Below are 21,767 nucleotides of genomic sequence, written 5' to 3' on the forward strand. Positions count from 1 at the left end.
TTAGCTTGACTTATCCCATGTCCTCAGGAACAAAAGTAACTCCTCACAAAGCATAATCATAATGATGATCAGAGGTGTAATGAATAGCATCAAGGATCTGAACATAAACTCTTCCACCAAGTAATCCAACTAGCATCAACTACAAAGAGTAATCAACACTACAAGCAACCTTACAAGTACCAATCGGAGTCGCGAGATGGAGATTGGTTACAAGAGATGAACTAGGGATTGGAGAGGAGATGGTGCTAATGAAGATGTTGATGAAGATGCCTCCCCTCCGACGAGAGTAGTGTTGGTGATGACGATGGAGACGATCCCCCCCCCAGAGGGAAGTTTACCCAGCAGGATCGTCCTGCCGGAGCTCTAGATTGGACCTGCTCAAGTTCCGCCTCGTGGTGGCGGTAAAACTACGAAAAAGCTCCCTCTTGATTTTTTCTGGAACGAAACCCTTCATATAGAAAAAGAGGGGGGCCAGTGGGTCGTCATGGAGCCCACAAGCCCTGTAGCCGCCACCAGGGGGTGGCGGCTACGAGGCTTGTGGGGCCCTGGTAGCTCCTTTGTGGTACTTCTTTCGCCTAGTACTTTTTGTATATTACCAAAAAATTCCACGTAAATTTTCAGGGCATTTGGAGTTGTGCAAAATAGAGGACTCAGATTTGCTCCTTTTCCAGTCCAGAATTCCAGCTGCCTGAATTCTCCCTTTTCAAATAAACCTTGCAAAATAAGAGAGAAAAGGCATAAATATGGTACCACAAAGTAATATAACAGCCCATAAAGCGATAAATATCAACATGCAAGCATGATGCAAAATGGACGTATCAGAGACCTTTTCGCACTAACCGGCTACGCGGGAAGAATTATGGGTACTCGACGTCGCGGTATCAGCCGAAGGTTTTCAGATGTCAGAAATGTAGCAGCGCACGCCCAAGTGGTCCCGAGATGCATCGCGCTTGTGATTAAGGGATGCTAGGACTGATGTCGGCCGCCCACGCATCATGCAGGAGTGCTTAGGGCCACTGGGCCCATGAACCCTTTGTGCTTAGGAATTAGACGGGCGGGCTGGCCTCTCTGTTGAGTCTTAGGTGGGGCTGCGACGTGTCGATATTCCGAGGCCGGGCATGACCCAGAAAAGTGTCCGGCCAGAGTGTTATCGAGCGTGACGGGACATGTGGTGCACCCCTGCAGGGATGAAAATTAACTATTCAGATAGCAGTGTCCACGGCTACAGGATGACTTGGAGTTGTGCCCTGATCTTATACAACTACAATTGTTACTTAACTGGAATTAGTTGCCTCGGGATTGCTTCCTCGGAGGGAGTCGAGGGAGAATCTTTGGGCGTGACCTCACTTTAATTTTGCTGCAACAATATGACTATCATTTGTGTCACCTTGCTCTATTCTCGTCTATTGCTGCAAGACCCTGAAGATGCTAGTCTTTGATAGGACTAGGCCTCTCTCTCTATTCTTGCACTATTGCAGTTAGTCCACATATAACCACCCCCCTCCTTTGATACTAATGCATACTTAGAGTAGTTCTCATGTAAGGCTTGCGAGTACTTTGGATGAGTACTCACTGTTGCTTTGCTCCCCCCTTTGTCCCCTTGATCCGTGCTGCGACCAGAGGATGGAGCCCAGGAGATGGAGGACCCCGCCGACGACGACTGCTACCCCGACGGCGCCTACTACTACGTGGAGGCTGGTGAAGACCAGGAGTAGTTAGGAGGTTCCCAGGCAGGAGGCCTCGCCTCGTTCGATCGTTGTATCTTTTGTGCTACCCTTCTCTAAGGCACCCCATGTTTTATGTCTGTACTCAGATATTGTTGCTTCCGCTGACTCATGTGTTTATCGAGCTTTCGTATTCTAGCCCTCGAGGCCCATGGCTTGTAATATGAAGCTGATATTGTTTTATTTGTGTCTAGAGTTGTGTTGTGATATCTTCCCATGAGTCCTTGAGTTTGATCATACGCATTTACGTGTATGATTAGCGTACGATTAAACCGAGGACGTCACAAGTTGGTATTAGAGCCGACTGCCTATAGGTAGCCCCCTTTCCAACTCCTTGGCCGAAGTTGAGTCTAGTGTTTGAAAAACTTTACTAACAATGATGTTGTGGCTTACGGGCCCACATCTCAATTGGATGGTATTAGTATCTTTTACTCCTTTCCTATACTCTGGGATCTACTCTCTCTTCTCTTTCGGGTTAAAGATTTTACTAACTCTAACATTAGGTTCTCGTAATCACATCGACCCAGAGCACTGGACTATCTAATCTGTTCTTCTGAATATATATTACACACACTGTCATTTGACATCCGTCAATCTTATTTTCAGATGCGTCCTGCAAGACAGCACATGCGTCTGACACAGGCCACTGAGACGACTGGGTTCTCAGCCATTTTGGTTGACCTCCTGACAAGGCTGGGATATCGCTGGTGCCCCGAGTACACTATGTACGAGGACTTCCTTGAGTACAACCAGTACCAGTACCAGGCTGAGGTTCGCATCTTCGACCAGATGGGCGGCGACACCCTCGAGCGCCACGTCTTCTGTGGTATTGGAGTGTCGGTCAAGATGGCCGTCCATGATGCGGCCTACATCACTATCACCCATCTCCGTGGAGCGCACCCCCACCTGGAGGAGAGCCCTTTCAGATACATCCCGCATGCTCCTGCTGGGGATAAGACTGGGTCTGATCTCGCTGCCTACACTGCTATCGTTCGGGAGCACAACGACCGGTCCTACGTCGCTGTCTGCGCCCCCTACGTGACGCGTCGCTACGACGCGTGGGTTCTGGTGCAGTACACTGAGGCACTGGATCGTGCTTTTCGAGGTCTGACTATGGAGCTGTACGCTACGCGCGCTCATCTTTACGATGCGTTGACAGAGCTGCAGCCAGGACACCACCCGAGGGTTCCCCCTATGCACATCTGCGAGCCGAGCAGGACAGAGCTACCACCAGGTCTCGAGTGGACTGATGTTGGGGGTAGAACCCGTGCACTTGGACCTCAGCTCCTCGAGTGGATGTGGTACCCTCACCAAAGTCACAATGGGCACAGGGTCCTGTTCCTACCTTCTATCACTGCCAGCTACCAGGATTCGTTCGTCCTCTCCGACGTTGATTTAGCATTATCGCTATATCTCGTTGTGGTACTCTTCCACCGCGTGCGTGCATTCCGCCTAGTGAGTCTAGGGTATCATCTAATGCATCTAGGGCATCGCCAAATTTCGAATTTGAAATCGTTGGTCTATAATCGAACTTCTGTATGTGTTTGTATGTCGAACTCAACTACTATGAAGTATATATCGCATTTCCCTTTTATCATGCTTGATTACTTCATGAATGCGTGCGATGCCTTTGCAATTACTTTAAGCTAAACTACCCCTGCTAAATATTTAACAGGATGGTTAGACCAGCTGGCCGCCCGCGTGGCCCTGCCAACGATGCACCATCCCCGCCTCTTGGGTATATGGCAGGGATGATCCAACAGTTTGAGCTGAACCGCCAATTTATGCAAGGGCTCATGGATCAGTTCCAAAGGCCGAACATGAACCAACAGCAAGGCGTGACACTGCAATATTTCTGCCGCCTCAACCCGGCAATCTACCGCAGTTCAACTCAGCCTCTTGATGCTGATGACTGGCTCCGTGACATTGCTTACGAGCTGAAGTCTGCCAATGTGCCCCTGGCGAGCTATGTCCACTTTGCCGCCTACTTCCTGAAGGGTCCCGCTGCTCAATGGTGGGACAGCCACAGGCGCTCTCAGTCCGATGGAACTGTTATCACTTGGACAGTGTTCAAGGCTGCTTTCCGTGCTCGCTACATTCCTCACGGAATCAAGGACCGAAAGAAGCTTGAGTTCCGCAACCTGGTCCAGGGCAACAAGACTGTGGATGCTTATCAACGGGAATTTCTGGACTTATCCCGCTATGCTGAAGAATACATTGCAACTGATGCATGCAGACATGAGAAGTTCCGTGAAGCCTTCACCCTGATATCAACCTCACACTCCTCGGTCAGGACTATGCTAATTACGCCACCCTGGTGAACAAGGCTATTCAGGTTGAGACTTGTCTACAGGAATACAAGGATAGCAGCAAGCGTAACCGTGACATGGGCTCATCTTCGGGCTCATCTAGAGAGAAGCAGAAGATCTGGATTCCCAACAACATGAACCATGCACCTGCTCCAGCTCCGAGGTCGTCCTATGCTGCACCTCGCCTACCTCCTCCAGCACCTAGGCAGCCGAGGCTTCCACCTCCACCGCCTCGAGTTCCTCCTTCCCGTCCTGAGGACGGGATGTGCTTCAAGTATGGCCGTCCAGGTCACCATGCTAGAGACTGCAGGAAGAATCCGAATCAGTTGACACTTCCCTCAACTGGCAGTGGCAACAACCAGAACCACAACTTCAACACTAAGCCTGCTTATGTTCATGGTCACGCCAACAACATTGATATGGGTCAAGCTCAAGATCAGCCTGCTACCGTGATGGGTACACTTCTCGTTAACTCGGTACCTGCTTCTGTATTGTTTGATACAGGAGCATCACATTCCTTTATGTCAGAAATTTTTGCATACATGCATGACATTAGGAGTGAACATATGAACATCTCGATAGTTGTAAACACCCCTGGGGGTGAATGTCGGACCACCGTGGTTTGCCCCCATGTTCTAGTTGAAATTGAAGGATTAGAATTCCTTGCCAACCCCATCCTAGTAAAGTCATCCAACATTGATCTCATACCGGGGATGGACTAGTTGAAAGCTCATACGACATCGATCGTTTGTGCCACCAAGACCGTCCACCTCCTACACCCTTCAGATGAATTAATAAGCTACAATGCTCATCTCGTCCGAAATGCTGAGCCATGGCTATATGCCTTGAATGCATTAAATGCGTCGTCTCTTGAAGGATTGAAAACATTCCAGTGGTCCGAGAATTCCAAGATGTCTTTCAAGAAGAACTTCCGAGGATTCCCCCTGCTCGAGCTGTCGAGTTTGTCATTGACTTGGTACCCGGTAGCACTCCTATTGCTAAGCGTTCTTATAAAATGCCACCACATGAACTCCTTGAACTTAAGCAAGAAATTGACAACTCGCTTCGTTTGAGTTTCATTCGTCCGAGTTCCTCTGCTTGAGGAGCACCTTCTCTCTTTGTTAAGAAGAAGGATGGGACAAATCAATTGGTTCAAGACTATCGTCCTATCAACTAGGCCACTATTCAAAACAAATATCCTCTCCCTCAGATAAATGATTTGTATGATCAACTTTTTGGTTCCACAATCTTCTCTAAGATCGACTTGAGGTTGGGATACCACCAGATCGGTGTTCGCAAACAGGATATTCCAAAGACCGCCTTTGTTACTCATTATGGATCATACGAGTACACCGTCATGTCCTTCGGCTTAACCAATGCACCGACAACCTTCTCTCGATTGATGAACTATATATTCATGGACTACCTCGATAAAATCGTCATGGTATATCTGGATGATATTATGGTATTTTTGAAGAATAAAGAGGAACATGCCGAACATCTTCGTCTTGTACTGGATAAGCTTCAGGAGCATAAACTCTACGTGCAGTATTCCAAATGTGAATTCTGGCTAGACGAAGTGACTTACCTTGGTCATGTGATTTCCAAGGATGGTATTGCAGTCAACCCCGAACGAATTCAAGCTATTCTTGACTGGACTCCCCCGAAGAATGTCAAGCAAGTCAGAAGTTTTCTCGGACTCGCCAGCTATTTCCGTCGATTCGTCGAGAACTTCTCCAAGATTGCGAAGCCCTTAACCAACCTGCTCCACAAAGGTGTTAAGTATGAGTGGACTGATAAATGTCTGGAAAGTTTCCAGGAACTCAAGGACAAACTGACATCCACTCCAGTACTTGCTCCTCCGGATACAAAAAGGGATTTCGTCATATACTGTGACGCTTCTCGTGAAGGAATAGGTTGTGTCCTCATGCAGGATCGCAAGGTGATTGCTTATGCTTCACGTCAACTGCGTGCTCATGAAGAGAAATACCTAGTTCATGATCTCAAGCTTGCCGCAGTTATTCATGCACTGAAAGAATGCCGACAATACCTTGTCGGCAATTGCTGTGAAATCTATACCGACCGTCAAAGTATGAAGTACTTATTCACTCGACCCGAGCTCAATCTACGTCAACAAATATGGATGGAGCGTATAGTAGATTTTGATAGTAGTATATCATATACCCCTGGCAAGGCTAACGTAATGGTTGATGCCTTGAGTCTTAAGTCATACTGCAACCACCTCCAGGTTCATGAGGTTCACGATCGTCTGCAAGAGGAATTCCGTAAGCTGAACCTCCATATTGGTCCTCAGGGTTACCTTGTTCCCCCTCGTGAAGAGTGTCAAAAGATGAACCTTCATGTTGTTAGTCAGGGTTCCCTCAGTAACCTAGTTGTTGAACCAGATCTTGTGGGCACCATAAAGAACCTGCAAGGCTTTGACAATGATGTCGACAGGATTTAGAGCTATATTGCGAAGGGTAAACCCTCCTTTTTCACTGTTGGTAAAGATGGCACCTTGTACTTCAAGGGTCGCCTATTCGTCCCAAATAAGAAGGAAAATCTCAGGATGATCGGAGAGGTGATGAAAGAAGCTCACGACACACCATTGTCTATTCACCCGGGTAGTACCAAGATGTACCAAGACATCCGGCAAAGATTTTTCTGGCCCAATATGAAACAAGACATTGCACGCTATGTGGCAGAATGTGGTATATGCCGGCGTATCAAAGAAGAACATCAAAAGCCTGCTGGAACTCTACAACCTATCTCTATTCCTGAGTGGAAATGGGACCATGTTGAAATGGACTTTGTCACTGGTTTTCCCAAATCTCAGAAAGGTAATGATGCTATTCTTGTCCTCATTGACCGACTGTCCAAAGTTGCACATTTCCTCGCCGTCAAATAAACAATTAATGCTAGTCAGCTGGTAGATCTTTATATGTCAAGAGTTGTTTCACTTCACGGTATTCCGTTGGTAATCAGTTCGGACCGTGGCAACTTGTTCACTTCAAAATTCTAGGAAAGTTTTTAGAAGGCTATGGGGACTCATCTGTCCTTCAGCACTGCATTTCACCCTCAATCCCAGGGACAAGTTGAACGAGTCAACCAAATTCTCGAGGACACGCTTCGAGCTTCTGTCATTTCTTTCGGTAAGAAATGGGATGAATCTCTCCCGTATGCAGAGTTCTCTTACAACAATATCTATCAAGCTAGTCTGAAGATGGCCCCTTTCGAAGTATTGTCTGGACGAAGGTGTCGAACTCCTCTGAATTGGTCAGAAACTGGGGAACGATCACTCTTCGGTCCGGACATTATTCAACATGCCGAAGATCAAGTCCGCATTATTGATGAGAATCTGAAGGCTGCTCAGTCTCGTCAGAAGAGTCAGTATGACCGTCATCATCAAGATATGGTCTATCAACCTGGCGAAAAGGCTTATCTTCGTGTCAGACCAATGAGAAGTGCACACCGTTTCGGGATAAAGGGCAAGTTAGCTCCTTGCTATATTGGTCCTTTCACCATTCTCGAAAGGCGGGGAAGAGTGGCTTATCAATTGGAACTGTCGGCGACCTTTCTCAGGTTCACGATGTCTTCCATGTTTCTCAGCTCCACCGCTCCTGCAAGGATCTTATTCGAGTAGTGGATCATGATATGCTTGAGCTGCAACAAGACCTCTCTTATAAAGAGCATCCGGTCTGCATTCTCGACCAAGCTGAACATAAGACTCGTCGCAAAGTCACAAAGTTCCTTAAGGTGCAGTGGTCAAATCATTCTGAAGATGAAGTCACTTGGGAACGCGAGGATCATCTTCGTGATGAATACCCCGAGCTCTTTCCTTCTACCTCTTAATACTCGGGACGAGAATTCTTGTTAGTAAGGGAGAATTGTGACATCCTCAGCTTTTGCTACAGTGATGATTGTAATTAAGCGATAGTGATCCCGCGCTAATGATGCCACGTCACCGTTCATTACATCAATGATCTCGTGTTAGATGAAGCCGAATCAAAATTCGAAACTTAAAGTTAAAGTCGAACGATAAAGGTTTTATGTTGTTGAAATAAAAACGTCGGGGAGTTATAAAAATTCTCTAAGAAAGTATAAAAGTGAATCGGGCACTTTTGGAATTATTGGCAATCTCTACATATTTAAAAAGAGAAGCTTTAGGTCAAATAAATAAAGTAAATAAAATTAAATAAAAAGATAATAATAATAATAATAATAATAATAAAGTATTAAAAAAAGGAAAAATACCCCCTGGCCCAACTAGGCCAAAACTGGCCCAGGCAGGCCACCCCTTTCAGCCCACCCCTCCGTGGGGTATAAAGCCCCCTAGGAGGCAACCCTAATCCCTAACCGCTCCTCCCACTCCTCCCCTGCCGCTGCCACTCTCCCCCCATCGGCCCCGCACCCTCCCTCTCTCTCGGGCCAACTGAAGCCCCACCTACCGAGGGCCTCCCTCCACTGCACCAACCCCACGACAACCCTCGCACCTAAACCCATGAGACCGAGCCCTCTCCTCTCGTCTCCCTCCATCCCCACGACACCCCGAGATCTCCCTCCCTCCCGCCAGCCTCCCTCCCCCTGGAGACCGAGCCCCATCCCACCTCGTCTCTCACCGAGACCGAGCCCAGATCTCCCTGCCACCTCGCCCTCTTCTCGGCTCCCTCCCATCCCGCCGGCAGCCACCCCATCTCGCCGGCCTCCCCTCACTTCGGCGGCCCCCACCTCCCCTCCCCTCCCTGCAACTCCTCCCACCGACGGCCCCCACCTCACCTCCCGCCGACCGAGCCCCTCACCGTCGCACCGGCCTCTCCCTCCCGCTCGGTCCAGGAGGGATCGGGCAGGGAGGTCCCCCCTCCTCGTCACGCCGGTCGGCCCCCTCCGGCAACCCACCTCGCCGGAACCGTCACCACCACCACCGCATCTTCCTCCACACCGCCTCCTCCACCTCCCGAGAACTCCGGCTTCACCGGGCCCTCTCATCAATGTCGGTGAGCTCCTTTTCGGGCTCCTCCCACCATCTCCTTCCTTGCGCCGTCCCGGTTCAATTCCGACAAACGGCGCTCCGTTCCAACGTTGTGGTGCTCGTGTAGGCGTAGGTGTAGATAGCCCCCCCTCTCTCTCTCTGTTGAGATGAGAGAGATGTACAGAGAGATGCGAGTGAGGTTGGAGATGAGATGTGAGAAAAAGAAAAGGAAAAATAAAATGATGTATTTGTGTATGTATGTATGTATTAGATGCCGTATGTATTTTGTATCTATGAGATGCACGTATGTATGTATTTATGTATGTAGGTATATGGAGAAATACGTTATGTTTATTATATGGGTAAATATGTTTATGTGGCTACTACCACTTACCGGTGGGGTCAAACCCCCACTCCCACTTACACGGAGGCCCCACACGCTTTGGAGAAAAGTGAAAATTAAAATATAAAAATAAAATTATGTTTTATTAAATAAATAAATAAATAGATATATTATTTAATTAATTAGTTAATTAATTAATTAGGTAATTAGAATAATTATAGTATGACACGTGGGTCCCCCACTAAATTAATTTGATTAATTACTATTTAATCTTAATTAAAAACTTGTGTCTATGACGCACGGGACCCAGTGGTCATTGACCAGTCAATTGTTGATGTCAGCGTGACATCATGCTGATGTCATAATTGCTTTTAATCAATTTAATTAAATATGATTTTAGTTCCTAAATAATTAATAAAACTTTAAAAATTCATATAAAATAATCCGTAAGTCAGATCAAAATATTTTCAACATGAAAGTTGATTAGGAGAACGAGACGAACCGGGATACTTGGTCCATTCATCTCTCACGCGTCCCTAGCATAATAAACATGGAACATTCCGATCATTTCTAGTCTGACCGGTAGTAGACTGAGACCCGGAAAATATCGTCAGATATTCCTCCGACCCGTCTATGATGGATGTTGCTGCGTTAGCTCATGTCTAGACTGCATCTTGCCATGTCATACCTAGTGTTGCACCTGTTGCTATTATTTATTGTTTCTTCCCCCTCTTCTTACCGGTAGACCCCGAGACTGACGCTGCTGTCGGGTACATCTACGACCCTGCCGATCAGTCATTTGCCGTAGAGCAGCAAGGCAAGCAAAACCCCCTTGATCATTCCTATATCGCCTATGTCTTTCTTCCTACTGCTTGCATTAGTATTTTTCTACTGTTGTAGTTAGCTCCTATATCTGATGCATAGTCTGTTTTTGATGAACTGCTACTTTCAGCACTGTACCTTTAATCTGCTTAGTATAGGTGGAGCAGTCATCCCTTCTGACCCCGTAGTACAGTTGCCCCGCTTGTTTTCAAATCCCGATCCCTGATCGACGAGCCAGACCCGACACAGCACATACACCCCCCTTAGTTGTACGATGCTAAAGAGATACTATCGGGTACCGAGGGTGACAACTCGCTAAGTACTCATGATGATATATCTGTAGTACCGCTAGTCGGTCGTGGTTATCGAGGGTGGTTCCTCTTTCACCATTGCCGACGATGCCTCTGTCGTGCAACCCCTCAAGTGTGGGACCCCCGAGGGTGATTCCTCTAAGCCCCCTTGACGGATACATCATTCGGAATCCAACGAGGGTGATACCTCGAATTCCCCCCGATGTTACAACCACACGGTTACTCGGCCATGTTACTGGAATCATTGGTGATTCGATGTTAGACGGGTGGATTCCTGCGAGATTGTGTTGATGGCCTCCTACTGCAACAAAATACCTTCCAACGACGCCAGAAATAGGCACGTCGACGGGAGAATACTTGGCTTGATCTTTCTGCTGCGGCTACGCCTTAAGGGACTTCCTAGGCAGGTATGCAAAGGATTTCCCCCGTGGCCTTGGAGCCTTGCGTTGGTGTTCCCTCGAAGCGGAAAGGGTGATGTAGCGTAGCGGTGGTAAGTATTTCCCTCAGTTTGAGAACCAAGGTATCAATCCAGTGGAGGAGTATCTCAAGATCCTGCACAAACACAAAAGCTTGCTCCCAACACTATGAAGGGGTTGTCAATCCCTTATAGATTGTTTGCCGAGTGAGAACTAAAAGCAACAAAGTAACAAAGCAAAGTAAAAGCGGAGGTGTAAATGATGGATGTGAATAGACCCGGGGGCCGTAGTGTTTCTAGTGGCTTCTCTCATGAAAGCAAGTAGACGATGGGTGAACAAATTACTGTCGAGAAATTGATAGAACCACGCAAAGTCGTGACGATATCTATGCAATTATTATATCTATAGGCATCACGTCCAAAACAAGTAGACCGATACTTTCTGCATCTACTACTATTACTCCACACGTTGACCCCTATCCAGCATGCATCTAGTGTATTAAGTCCATAAGAACAGAGTAACGCCATAAGCAAGATGACATGATGTAGAGGGATAATCTCAAACCAATGATAAAAACCCCATCCTTTTACCCTTGATGGCAACTATTTGATGTGTGCCATGCTGCCCCTACTGTCACTAGGAAAGGTCACCACATGGAAGAACCCAAAACCAAGCACTTCTCCCATTGCAAGAAACATAGATCTGGTTGGCCAAACAAAACCCAAGACTCGGAGAGACTTACAAGGATATCAAATCATGCATATAAGAAATCAGCAAAGACTCAAATATATATCATAGATAATCTAATCACAAATCCACAATTCATCGGATCTCGACAAACACACCGCCAAAGAAGATTACATCGCATAGATCTCCATGAAGATCATGGAGAACTTTGTATTGAAGATCCAAGAGAGAGAAGAAGCCATCTAGCTACTAACTACGGACCCGTAGGTCTGAAGTGAACTACTCACGAGTCATTGGAGGGGCGATGATGATGATGAAGAAGCCCTCCAACTCCAAAGTCCCCTCCGGCATGGTGCCGGGAAGGGTCTCCAGATGAGATCTCGCAGAAACGGAAACTTGCGGCGGCGGAAAAGTATTTTCGAGGCTCCCCTGATTTTTTGCTGAATATTTGGGAATATATAGGCCAAGGATCTAGGTGAGGGGGCGGCCAGGGAGGCCACAACCCCTGCCACCACCGCCTCCCCTGGTGGCGGAGTGGCAGCTTGTGGGCTCCCTGGAGCCCACATGGCTTGGCCCAGAGGCCCCCTGATCTTCTTCCGTTCGGGAAAAAATCATTTTGGGGTTTTTATTCCATTTGGACTCCGTTCCAAAATTAGATCTGAAAAGAGTCAAAAACACAGAAAAACAGGAACTGGCACTTGGCACTGAATTAATAAGTTAGTCCCAAAAAAGATATAAAGGGTACATAAAACATCCAAAGAAGACAAGATAACAGCATGAAACCATCAAAAATTATAGATACGTTTGAGATGGATCAAGCGTCCCCAAGCTTAACTCCTGCTCGTCCTCGAGTAGGGAAGTGATAAAGAATGAATTGTTGATGCTTTCATGCTACCTAGCATAGACGTCCTTTGTAATTCCTCTTATGTGATGTGAATGTTCAGATCCATTAGATTCAAAACAATAGTTTTCTATTGACGTGGAAACAATAATAATTCAAGCAAAGTAGCAAGGTAATCATGAAATTTCAAAATAACAAGGCCAAAAGAAAGTTATCCCTACAAAAGCATATAGTCTGGCTATGCTCTATCATCATTGCACAACGAATTTAAATCATGCACAACCCTGGTATTGGCCAAGTAATTGTTTCACACCTTTACTTTCTCAAACCTTTTCAACTCTCACGCAATACATGAGCGTGAGCCATGGTTATAGCACTATAGATGGTGTGGAATGTGGTGGAGGTTGCAAGATAAAAAAGGAGAAGATAGTCACATTAACTAGGCATATCAATGAGCTGTGGAGATGCTCATCAATAGATATCAATGTAAATGAGTAGGGATTGCCATACAAATGATGCACTAGAGCTACGAGTATGTGAAAGCTCTTAAAGAAAACTAGTGGGTGTGCATCCAACTTGCTTGCTCATAAAGACCTAAGGCAATTTTGAGGAAGCCTATCATTGGAATATACAAGCCAAGTTATATAATGAAAATTTCCCACTAGCTATATGGTGGTGACAAAACGAGAGACTCTCAATCATGAAGATCATGGTGCTTAATATGCACAAGTGTGGAAAAAGTGGTAGCATTGTCCCTTCTCTCTTTTTCTCTCATTTTTTTTATTTGGTGGGCTCTTTGGCCTCTTTTTTTGTGTGGGCTTCTTTGGCCTCTTTTATTTCCTCACATGGGACAATGCTCCATTAATGATGATCATCACACTTTCAACTCAAAACTTAGAGTAACAATGACTCTATATGGAATGCCCTTGGTAATGTACTGTGGCAATGATCTAGCATGGCATAGACATTAATGGAAACATCATGCTAGCTATCTTACGATCATGCAATGGCAATGTAGACGTGGTTGCACATGTCATGGTGGTAGTTGCATGGCAATATATCTCGAAATGACTTTGAAAAAGTCATAGTAGGTAGGTATGGTGGCTCTTTTGAGGGAGGCTAATGGTGGGTTTTGTGCACCGGCAAAAGTTGCACGGCACTAAGAAGATAGTCATGGTGGAAGGTGAAAGTGCATCTAAACCATGGACTCAACATTAGTCATGAAGAACTCATATACTTGTTGCTAAAGTTTTATTAGTAATCGAAACAAAGCATTCAACGCATACTCCTAGGGGAAGGGTTGGTAGGTATAAACCATCGCGCGATCCCAACCGCCAAGCAAAGGATGACAATCAATAGACTAATCATGCTCAGATTTCATCACATAGTGGTTCACCATACGTGCATGCTACGGGAATCACTAACTTCAACACAAGTATTTCTAGATCCACAACACCTTACTAGCATGACTTCAATATTACCATAACCACAACTCAAAACTAATTGAGATGAATCAAACTTCTCTAACTATTCAATGCACATGAAGGTGGACGTTTTCGTATCCCTTTGGATAACTACCCCTTTTGAGACTACTTTCAAAGCATAGATCAACTAACAAGCCACGCACCGCTGTGCTCTAAAAGATATAAGTGAAGCACACAGAGCAATAGTATCTAGCTCAAAAGATATAAGTGAAGCACATGTGAGCTGAATTGTCTACCAAAAGATATAAGTGAAGCTCGACAAAATCACGGTGTGTGCATGTCTCTCTCTCTAGGTGTGCATCCAGGATGATTGTGACACAACAAAAATAAAAGGCTCCTACGATACAAGACGCTCCAAGAAAAAGCACATAACATGTGGTGAATAAAAATATAGCCCCAAGTAACATTACCGATGGATTGAAGACGAAAGAGGGGATGTCTTCCCGGGGCATCCCCAAGCTTAGGCTTTTATGGCATCCTTGAATCTCTTGGGGTGCCTTGGACATCCCCAAGCTTGAGCTCTTGCCACTCTTTATCTCTTTGTCCATAAGAACTTCACCCAAAACTTGAAAACTTCACAACACGAAACTTAAACAGAAACTCGTGATAACATTAGTACAAGAAAGCAAACCACCACTTCCTTAGGTACTGTAGTAAACTTAAATTATACTTTTGCTGATGTTGGGTTACTGTACTTTCAACCTTCCATGGCTAATACCCCCCGATACTGTCCATAGTTTCATCAAAATAAGCAACCAACACAACAAAAACAGAATCTGTTAACAGCAGACCAGTCTGTAGCAATCTGTATATTTCGTATACTTATGGTACTCCAAAAATTCGGAAACCTTACGACAGTCTGAAGAATTTATGTAGAAATCAGCAGAAAAAAGAATCAACTCAAAATCTCTTACAGAAAAAAAAATGAAAATTCTTTTCGTGAGCAGAAAGTTTATGTCTTTTCCAGCATGACCAAATGATCATCCCCAAGACTAATCATAATGGTTTTGCTTGGCACAAACGCAAAAATAAAAACAAAAAAACAATCATAACAGAATTATGAAAGTGTGGAAAACACAAAACAGAAAGAAAAAGGATAGATTCGTTGGGTTGCCTCCCAACAAGCGCTTTTCTTTATCGGCCTTAGCTAGGCATTCAATGATGCTCTCACAAAAGACAAGAATTGAAGCACAACGAGAGCATCCTAAAGCATGTGAAAACCACATCTAATTCTAACATACTTCCTATGCATAGGCATTTTATAGGAAAACAGATTGTCAAGATAACTAATAGTTGCCACATGCAAGGAAGAAGAAAGAGACAATAGCAATCTCAACATAACGAGAGGTAATTGGGTAACATGAAAGTTTCTACCACAATATTTTCCTCTCTCATAGCAATTACATGTGGGATCATATTCGAATTCAACAATGTAACTATCACATAGGATATTCTTTTCATGATCCACATGCATGCAAAGTTGACGCTCTTCAAAAATAGTGGGATTATCATCAACTAAAGTCATGACGTCTCCAAACCCACTTTCAAAGTCATTGCAAATGTCATATTCATCATGAGGTTTGAACAAATTTTCAAGATCATAAGAAAAATCATCACCCCAATCATGATTATTGCAACAAGTAGGGGACATAGAAAAACTAGCATCCCCAAGCTTAGGGTTTTGCATATTTTTAGCATGATTTTCACTAATAGGATTTATAGTGAAACCATTGCAATCATGCTTTTCATCCAAGGAGACCTCGTGAATCACTTCATAAATTTCTTCCTCACAATTTTCAGATTCACGCATCTCAAGCAAAACTCCATAAAGATAGTCAAGGGCCCTCAACTCACTAGAAATTTGTTCCACATAAGTGGGTCTCTTAAAGAGATTAACAAACGAAGATGCAAGCATATTGAAGGCACATGGCACACAAGCGAACAGAAAGCAAGAGAGAGTTAAGGGAGAACAAAAAAGGCAAAAGGCAAAAGAAAACAGCAAAAGAGGAAGGCAAATGAAAACGGCCAATGAGAAGTAGGGGAGAGGAAAACGAGAGGCAACTGGCAACAAAAGTAAATGCAAGAGAAGAGTTTGTGAGACCTACTTGGATAGATCTTGATTTCTCCTCCCCGGCAACGGAGCCAGAAATACTTCTGCTACTGCAACAAAAGACCTTCCAACGGCGCCAGAAATAGGCACGTCGACGGGAGAATATTTGGCTTGATCTTTCTGCTGCGTCTACGCCTTAAGGGACTTCCTAGGAAAGTATGCAAAGGATTTCCCCCGTGGCCTTGGAGCCTTGCGTTGGTGTTCCCTCGAAGCGGAAAGGGTGATGTAGCGTAGCGGTGGTAAGTATTTCCCTCAGTTTGAGAACCAGGGTATCAATCCAGTGGAGGAGTATCTCAAGATCCTGCACAAACACAAAAGCTTGCTCCCAACGCTATGATGGGGTAGTTAATCCCTTATAGATTATTTGCTAAGTGAGAACTAAAAGCAACAAAGTAACAAATCAAAGTAAAAGCGGAGGTGTAAATGATGGATGTGAATAGACCCGGGGGTCGTAGTGTTTGCTAGTGGCTTCTCTCATGAAAGCAAGTAGATGGTGGGTGAACAAATTACCGTCGAGCAATAGATAGAACCGTGCAAAGTCGTGACGATATCTATGCAATGATTATATCTATAGGCATCACGTCCAAAACAAGTAGACCGATACTTTCTGCATCTACTATTATTACTCCAGACGTCGACTGCTATCCAGCATGCATCTAGTGTATTAAGTCCATAAGAACATAGTAACTCCTTAAGCAAGATGACATGATGTAGAGGGATAATCTCAAACCAATGATAAAAACCCCATCTTTTTACCCTTGATGGCAACTGCTGGATGTGTGCCTTGCTACCCCTACTGTCACTGGGAAAGGTCACCACATGGTAGAACCCAAAACCAAGCACTTCTCCCATTGCAAGAATCATAGATCTAGTTGGCCAAACAAAACCCAAGACTTGGAGAGACTTACAAGGATATCAAATCATGCATATAAGAAATCAGCAAAGACTCAAATATATATCATAGATAATCTGATCACAAATCCACAATTCATCGGATTTCGACAAACACACCGCCAAAGAAGATTACATTGAATAGATCTCCATGAAGATCATGGAGAACTTTGTATTGAAGATCCAAGAGAGAGAAGAAGCCATCTAGCTACTAACTACGGACCCGTAGGTCTGAAGTGAACTACTCACGAGTCATTCGAGGGGCGATGATCATGATGAAAAGCCCTCCAACTCCAAAGTACCCTCCGGCAGGGTGCCGGGAAGGGTCTCCAGATGAGATCTCGCGGAAACGGAAGCTTGCGGCTGCGGAAAAGTATTTTCGAGGCTCCCCTGATTTTTTGCTGAATATTTGGGAATATATAGGCCAAGGATCTAGGTCAGGGGGCGGCCAGGGAGGCCACAGGCCCTGCCACCGCTGCCTCCCCCTGGTGGCGGAGTGGGAACTTGTGGGCTCCCTGGAGCCCACCTGGCTTGGCCCAGAGGCCCCCCTGATCTTCTTCGGTTTGGGAAAAAATCATTTCGGGGTTATTATTCCGTTTGGACTCCATTCCAAAATCATATCTAAAAAGAGTCAAAAACACAAAAAAACAAGAACTGGCACTTGGCACTGAATTAATAAGTTAGTCCCAAAAAAGATATAAAAGGTACATAAAACATCCAAAGAAGACAAGATAACAACATGAAACCATCAAAAATTATAGATACGTTTGAGACATATCATGGCCTAATTAAAATGATAATGGATTTGGGTATTTGATCTGGGTTGGTTGGAGAACTTTTCGCACTAACCGGCTACACGGGAAGAATTATGGGCACTCGACATCACGGTATCAGCCGAAGCTTTTTAGATGTCAGCAATGTAACGGCGCGCGCCCAAGTGGTCCCGAGATGCATCGCGCTTGTGATTAAGGGATGCTAGGACTGACATCGGTCGCCCACGCATCATGGAGGAGCGCGCAGGGGCACTGGGCCCATGAACCCTTTGTGCTTAGGAATTAGACCGGCGGGCTGGCCTCTCTGTTGAGTCTTAGGTGGGGCTGCGACGTGTCGATATTCCGAGGCCGGGCATGACCCAACAAAGTGTTTCCGACCAGAGTGTTATCGAGCGTGACGGGACATGTGGTGCACCCCTGCAGGGATGAAAATTAACTATTCAGATAGCCGTGTCCACGGTTTCAGCACGACTTGGAGTTGTGCCCTGAGCTTATACAACTACAATTGGTACGTAACTGGAATTAGTTGCCTCGAAATTGCTTCCTCGCAGGGAGTCGAAGGAGGATCTCTGGGCATGACCTCACTTTAACTTTGCTGCAACAATATGACTATCATTTGTGTCACCTTGCTTTATTCCCGTCTATTGCTGCAAGACCCTGAAGATGCTAGTCTTCGATAGGACTAGGCCTTCTCTCTCTATTCTTGCACTGCTGCAGTCAGTCCACATATAACCACCCCCCTCCTTTGATACTAATGCATACTTAGAATAGTTCTGATGTAAGACTTGCGAGTACTTTGGATGAGTACTCACCGTTGCTTTGCTCCCCCCTTTGTTCCCTTGATCCGTGCTGCGACCAGATGATGGAGCCCAGGAGATGGAGGTCCCCCGCCGACGAGGACTGCTATCCCGACGGCGCCTACTACTACGTGGAGGCTGCTGAAGACCAGGAGTAGTTAGGAGGTTCCCAGGAAGGAGGCCTCCCCTCGTTCGATCGATATATATTTTGTGCTACCCTTCTCTAAGGCACCCCATGTTTAAAGTCTGTACTGAGATATTATTGCTTCCGCTGACTCGTGTGTTCATGGAGCTTTTGTATTCTAGCCCTCGAGGCCCATGGCTTGTAATATGAAGCTGAGATTGTTTTATTTGTGTCTAGAGTTGTGTTGTGATATCTTCCCGTGAGTCCTTGAAATTGATCGTACGCATTTGCGTGTATGATTAGCGTATGATTAAACCGAGGACGTCACAAGTTGGTATCAGAGTCGACTGCCTGTAGGTAGCCCCCTTTCCAACTCCTTGGCCAAAGTTGAGTCTAGTGTTTGAAAAACTTTACTAACACTGATGTTGTGGCTTACGGGCCCACATCTCAATTGGGTGGTATGAGTATCTTTTACTCCTTTCCTATACTTTGGGCTCTACTCTCTCTTCTCTTTCGGGTTAAAGATTTTACTAACTCTAACATTAGGTTCTCGTAATCACATCCACCCAGAGCGCTGGACTATCTACTCTGTTCTTCTAAATATATATTACACACACTGTCATTTGACATCCGTCAATCTTATTTTCAGATGCGTCCCGCTAGACAGCACATGCGCCTGACACAGGCCACTGAGAAGACTGGGTTCCCGGCCATTTTGGTCGACCTCCTGACCAGGCTGGGATATCGCTGGTGCCCCGAGTACACCGTGTACGAGGACTTCTGCGAGTACAACCAGTACGAGTACCAGGCCGAGGTTCGCATCTTCGACTAGATGGGCGGCGACACCCTCGAGCGCCACGTCTTCTGTGGTATCGGAGTGTCGGTCGAGATGGCCGTCCATGATGCGGCCTACATCACTATCACCCGTATCCGTGGAGTGTACCCCCACCTGGAAGAGAGCCCTTTCAGATACATCCCGCATGCTCCTGCTGGGGATAAGACTGGGTCTGATCTCGCTGCCTACACTTCTATCACTTGGGAGCGCAGCGACCGGTCCTACGTCGCTGTTTGCGCCCCCTACATGACGCATCGCTACGACGCGTGGGTTCTGGTCCAGTACACTGAGGCACTGGATCATGCTTTTCGATCTCTGATTGTGGAGCTGTACGCTACGCGCGTTGGTCTTTACGATGCGTTGACAGAGCTGCAGCCAAGACACCACCCGGGGGTTCCCCCTATGCACATTTGCGAGCCGAGCAGGACAGAGCTACCACCAGGTCTCGAGTGGACTGATGTTGGGGGTAGAACCCGTGCACTTGGACCTCAGCTCCTCGAGTGGATGTGGTACCCTCACCAGAGTCACAACGGGGCACAGGGTCCTGTTCCTACCTTCTATCACTGCCAGCTACCAGGATTCGTTTGTCCTCTCCGACGTTGATGTAGCATTATCGCTATATCTCGTTGTGGTTCTCTTCCACCGCGTGCGTGCATGCCGCCTAGTGAGTCTAGGGTATCGTCTAATGCATCTAGAGTATCGCCAAATTTCAAATTTGTAATCGTTGGTCTATAATCGAACTTATGTATGTGTTTGTATGTCGAACTCAACTACTATGAAGTATATATCGCATTTCCCTTTTATCATGCTTGATTACTTCATGAATGCGTGCGATGCCTTTGCAATTACTTTAAGCTAAACTACCCCTGCTAAATATTTAACAGGATGGTTAGACCAGCTGGTCGACCGCGTGGCCCTGCCAACGATGCACCATCCCCGCCTCCTGAGAATATAGCGGGGATGATCCAACAATCTGAGCTGAACCGCCAATTTATGCAAGGGCTCATGGATCAGTTCCAAAGGCCGAACATGAACCAACAGCAAGGTGTGACACTGCAAGATTTCTGCCGCCTCAACCCTGCGATCTACCGCAATTCAACTCAGCCTCTTGATGCTGATGACTGGCTCCGTGACATTGCTTACGACCTGAAGTCTGCCAATGTGCCCTTGGCGAGCTATGTCAACCTTGTCGCCTCCTTCCTGAAGGGTCCCGCTGCTGAATGGTGGGACAGCCACAGGCGCTCTCACCTCAAAGGAACTGTCATCACTTGGACAGAGTTCAAGGCTGCTTTCCATGCTCGCTACATTCCTCAGGGAATCATGGACCGAAAGAACCGTGAGTTCCGCAACCTAGTCCAGGGCAACAAGACTGGGGATGCTTATCACCGAGAATTTCTGGACTTATCCCGCTATGCTGAAGAAGACATTGCAACTGATGCACGCAGACAAGAGAAGTTCCGTGAAGGCCTTCACCCTTATATCAAGCTGACACTCCTCATTCAGGACTATGATGTTTACGCCACCCTGGTGAACAAGGCTATTCAAGTTAAGACTGGTCTGCAAAATACAAGGATAGCAGCAAGCGCAACCGTGACATGGGCTCATCTTCGGGCTCATCTGGACAGAAGCGGAAGATCTGGATTCCCAACAACATGTACCATGCACCTGCTCCTTCTCCGATGCCGTCCTATGCTGCACCTCGCCTGCCTCCTCCACCACCTAGGCAGCCGAGGCTTCCAGCTCCACCGCCTCGAGTTCCTCCTTCCCGTCCTGAGGACGGGCTGTGCTTAAAGTGTGGCCGTCTAGGTCACCATGCTAGAGACTGCAGGCAGAATCCGAATCAGCTGACACTTCCCTCAACTGGCAGTGGCAACAACCAGAACCACAACTTCAACGCTAAGCCTGCTTATGTTCATGGTCACGCCAACAACATTGATATGGGTCAAGCTCAACACCAGCCTGCTACCGTGACGGGTACACTTCTCGTTAACTCGGTACCTGCTTCTGTATTGTTTGATACAGGAGCATCACATTCCTTTATGTCAGAAATTTTTGCATACATGCATGACACTAGGAGCGAACAGATGAACATCCCGATAGTGGTAAACACCCCTGGGGGCGAATGCCGAACCTCTGTGGTTTGCCCCATGTTCCAGTTGAAATTGAAGGATTAGAATTCCTTGCCAACCCCATCCTACTAAAGTCATCCAACATTGATCTCATACTAGGGATGGACTGGTTGAAAGCTCATACGGCATCGATTGTTTGTGACACCAAGACCATCCACCTCCTACACCCTTCAGATGAATTAATAAGCTACCATGCTCATCT

The sequence above is a fragment of the Hordeum vulgare genome, chromosome 6H, assembly GCF_904849725.1.
Source record: "Hordeum vulgare subsp. vulgare chromosome 6H, MorexV3_pseudomolecules_assembly, whole genome shotgun sequence".
Classification (NCBI taxonomy): domain Eukaryota; kingdom Viridiplantae; phylum Streptophyta; class Magnoliopsida; order Poales; family Poaceae; genus Hordeum; species Hordeum vulgare.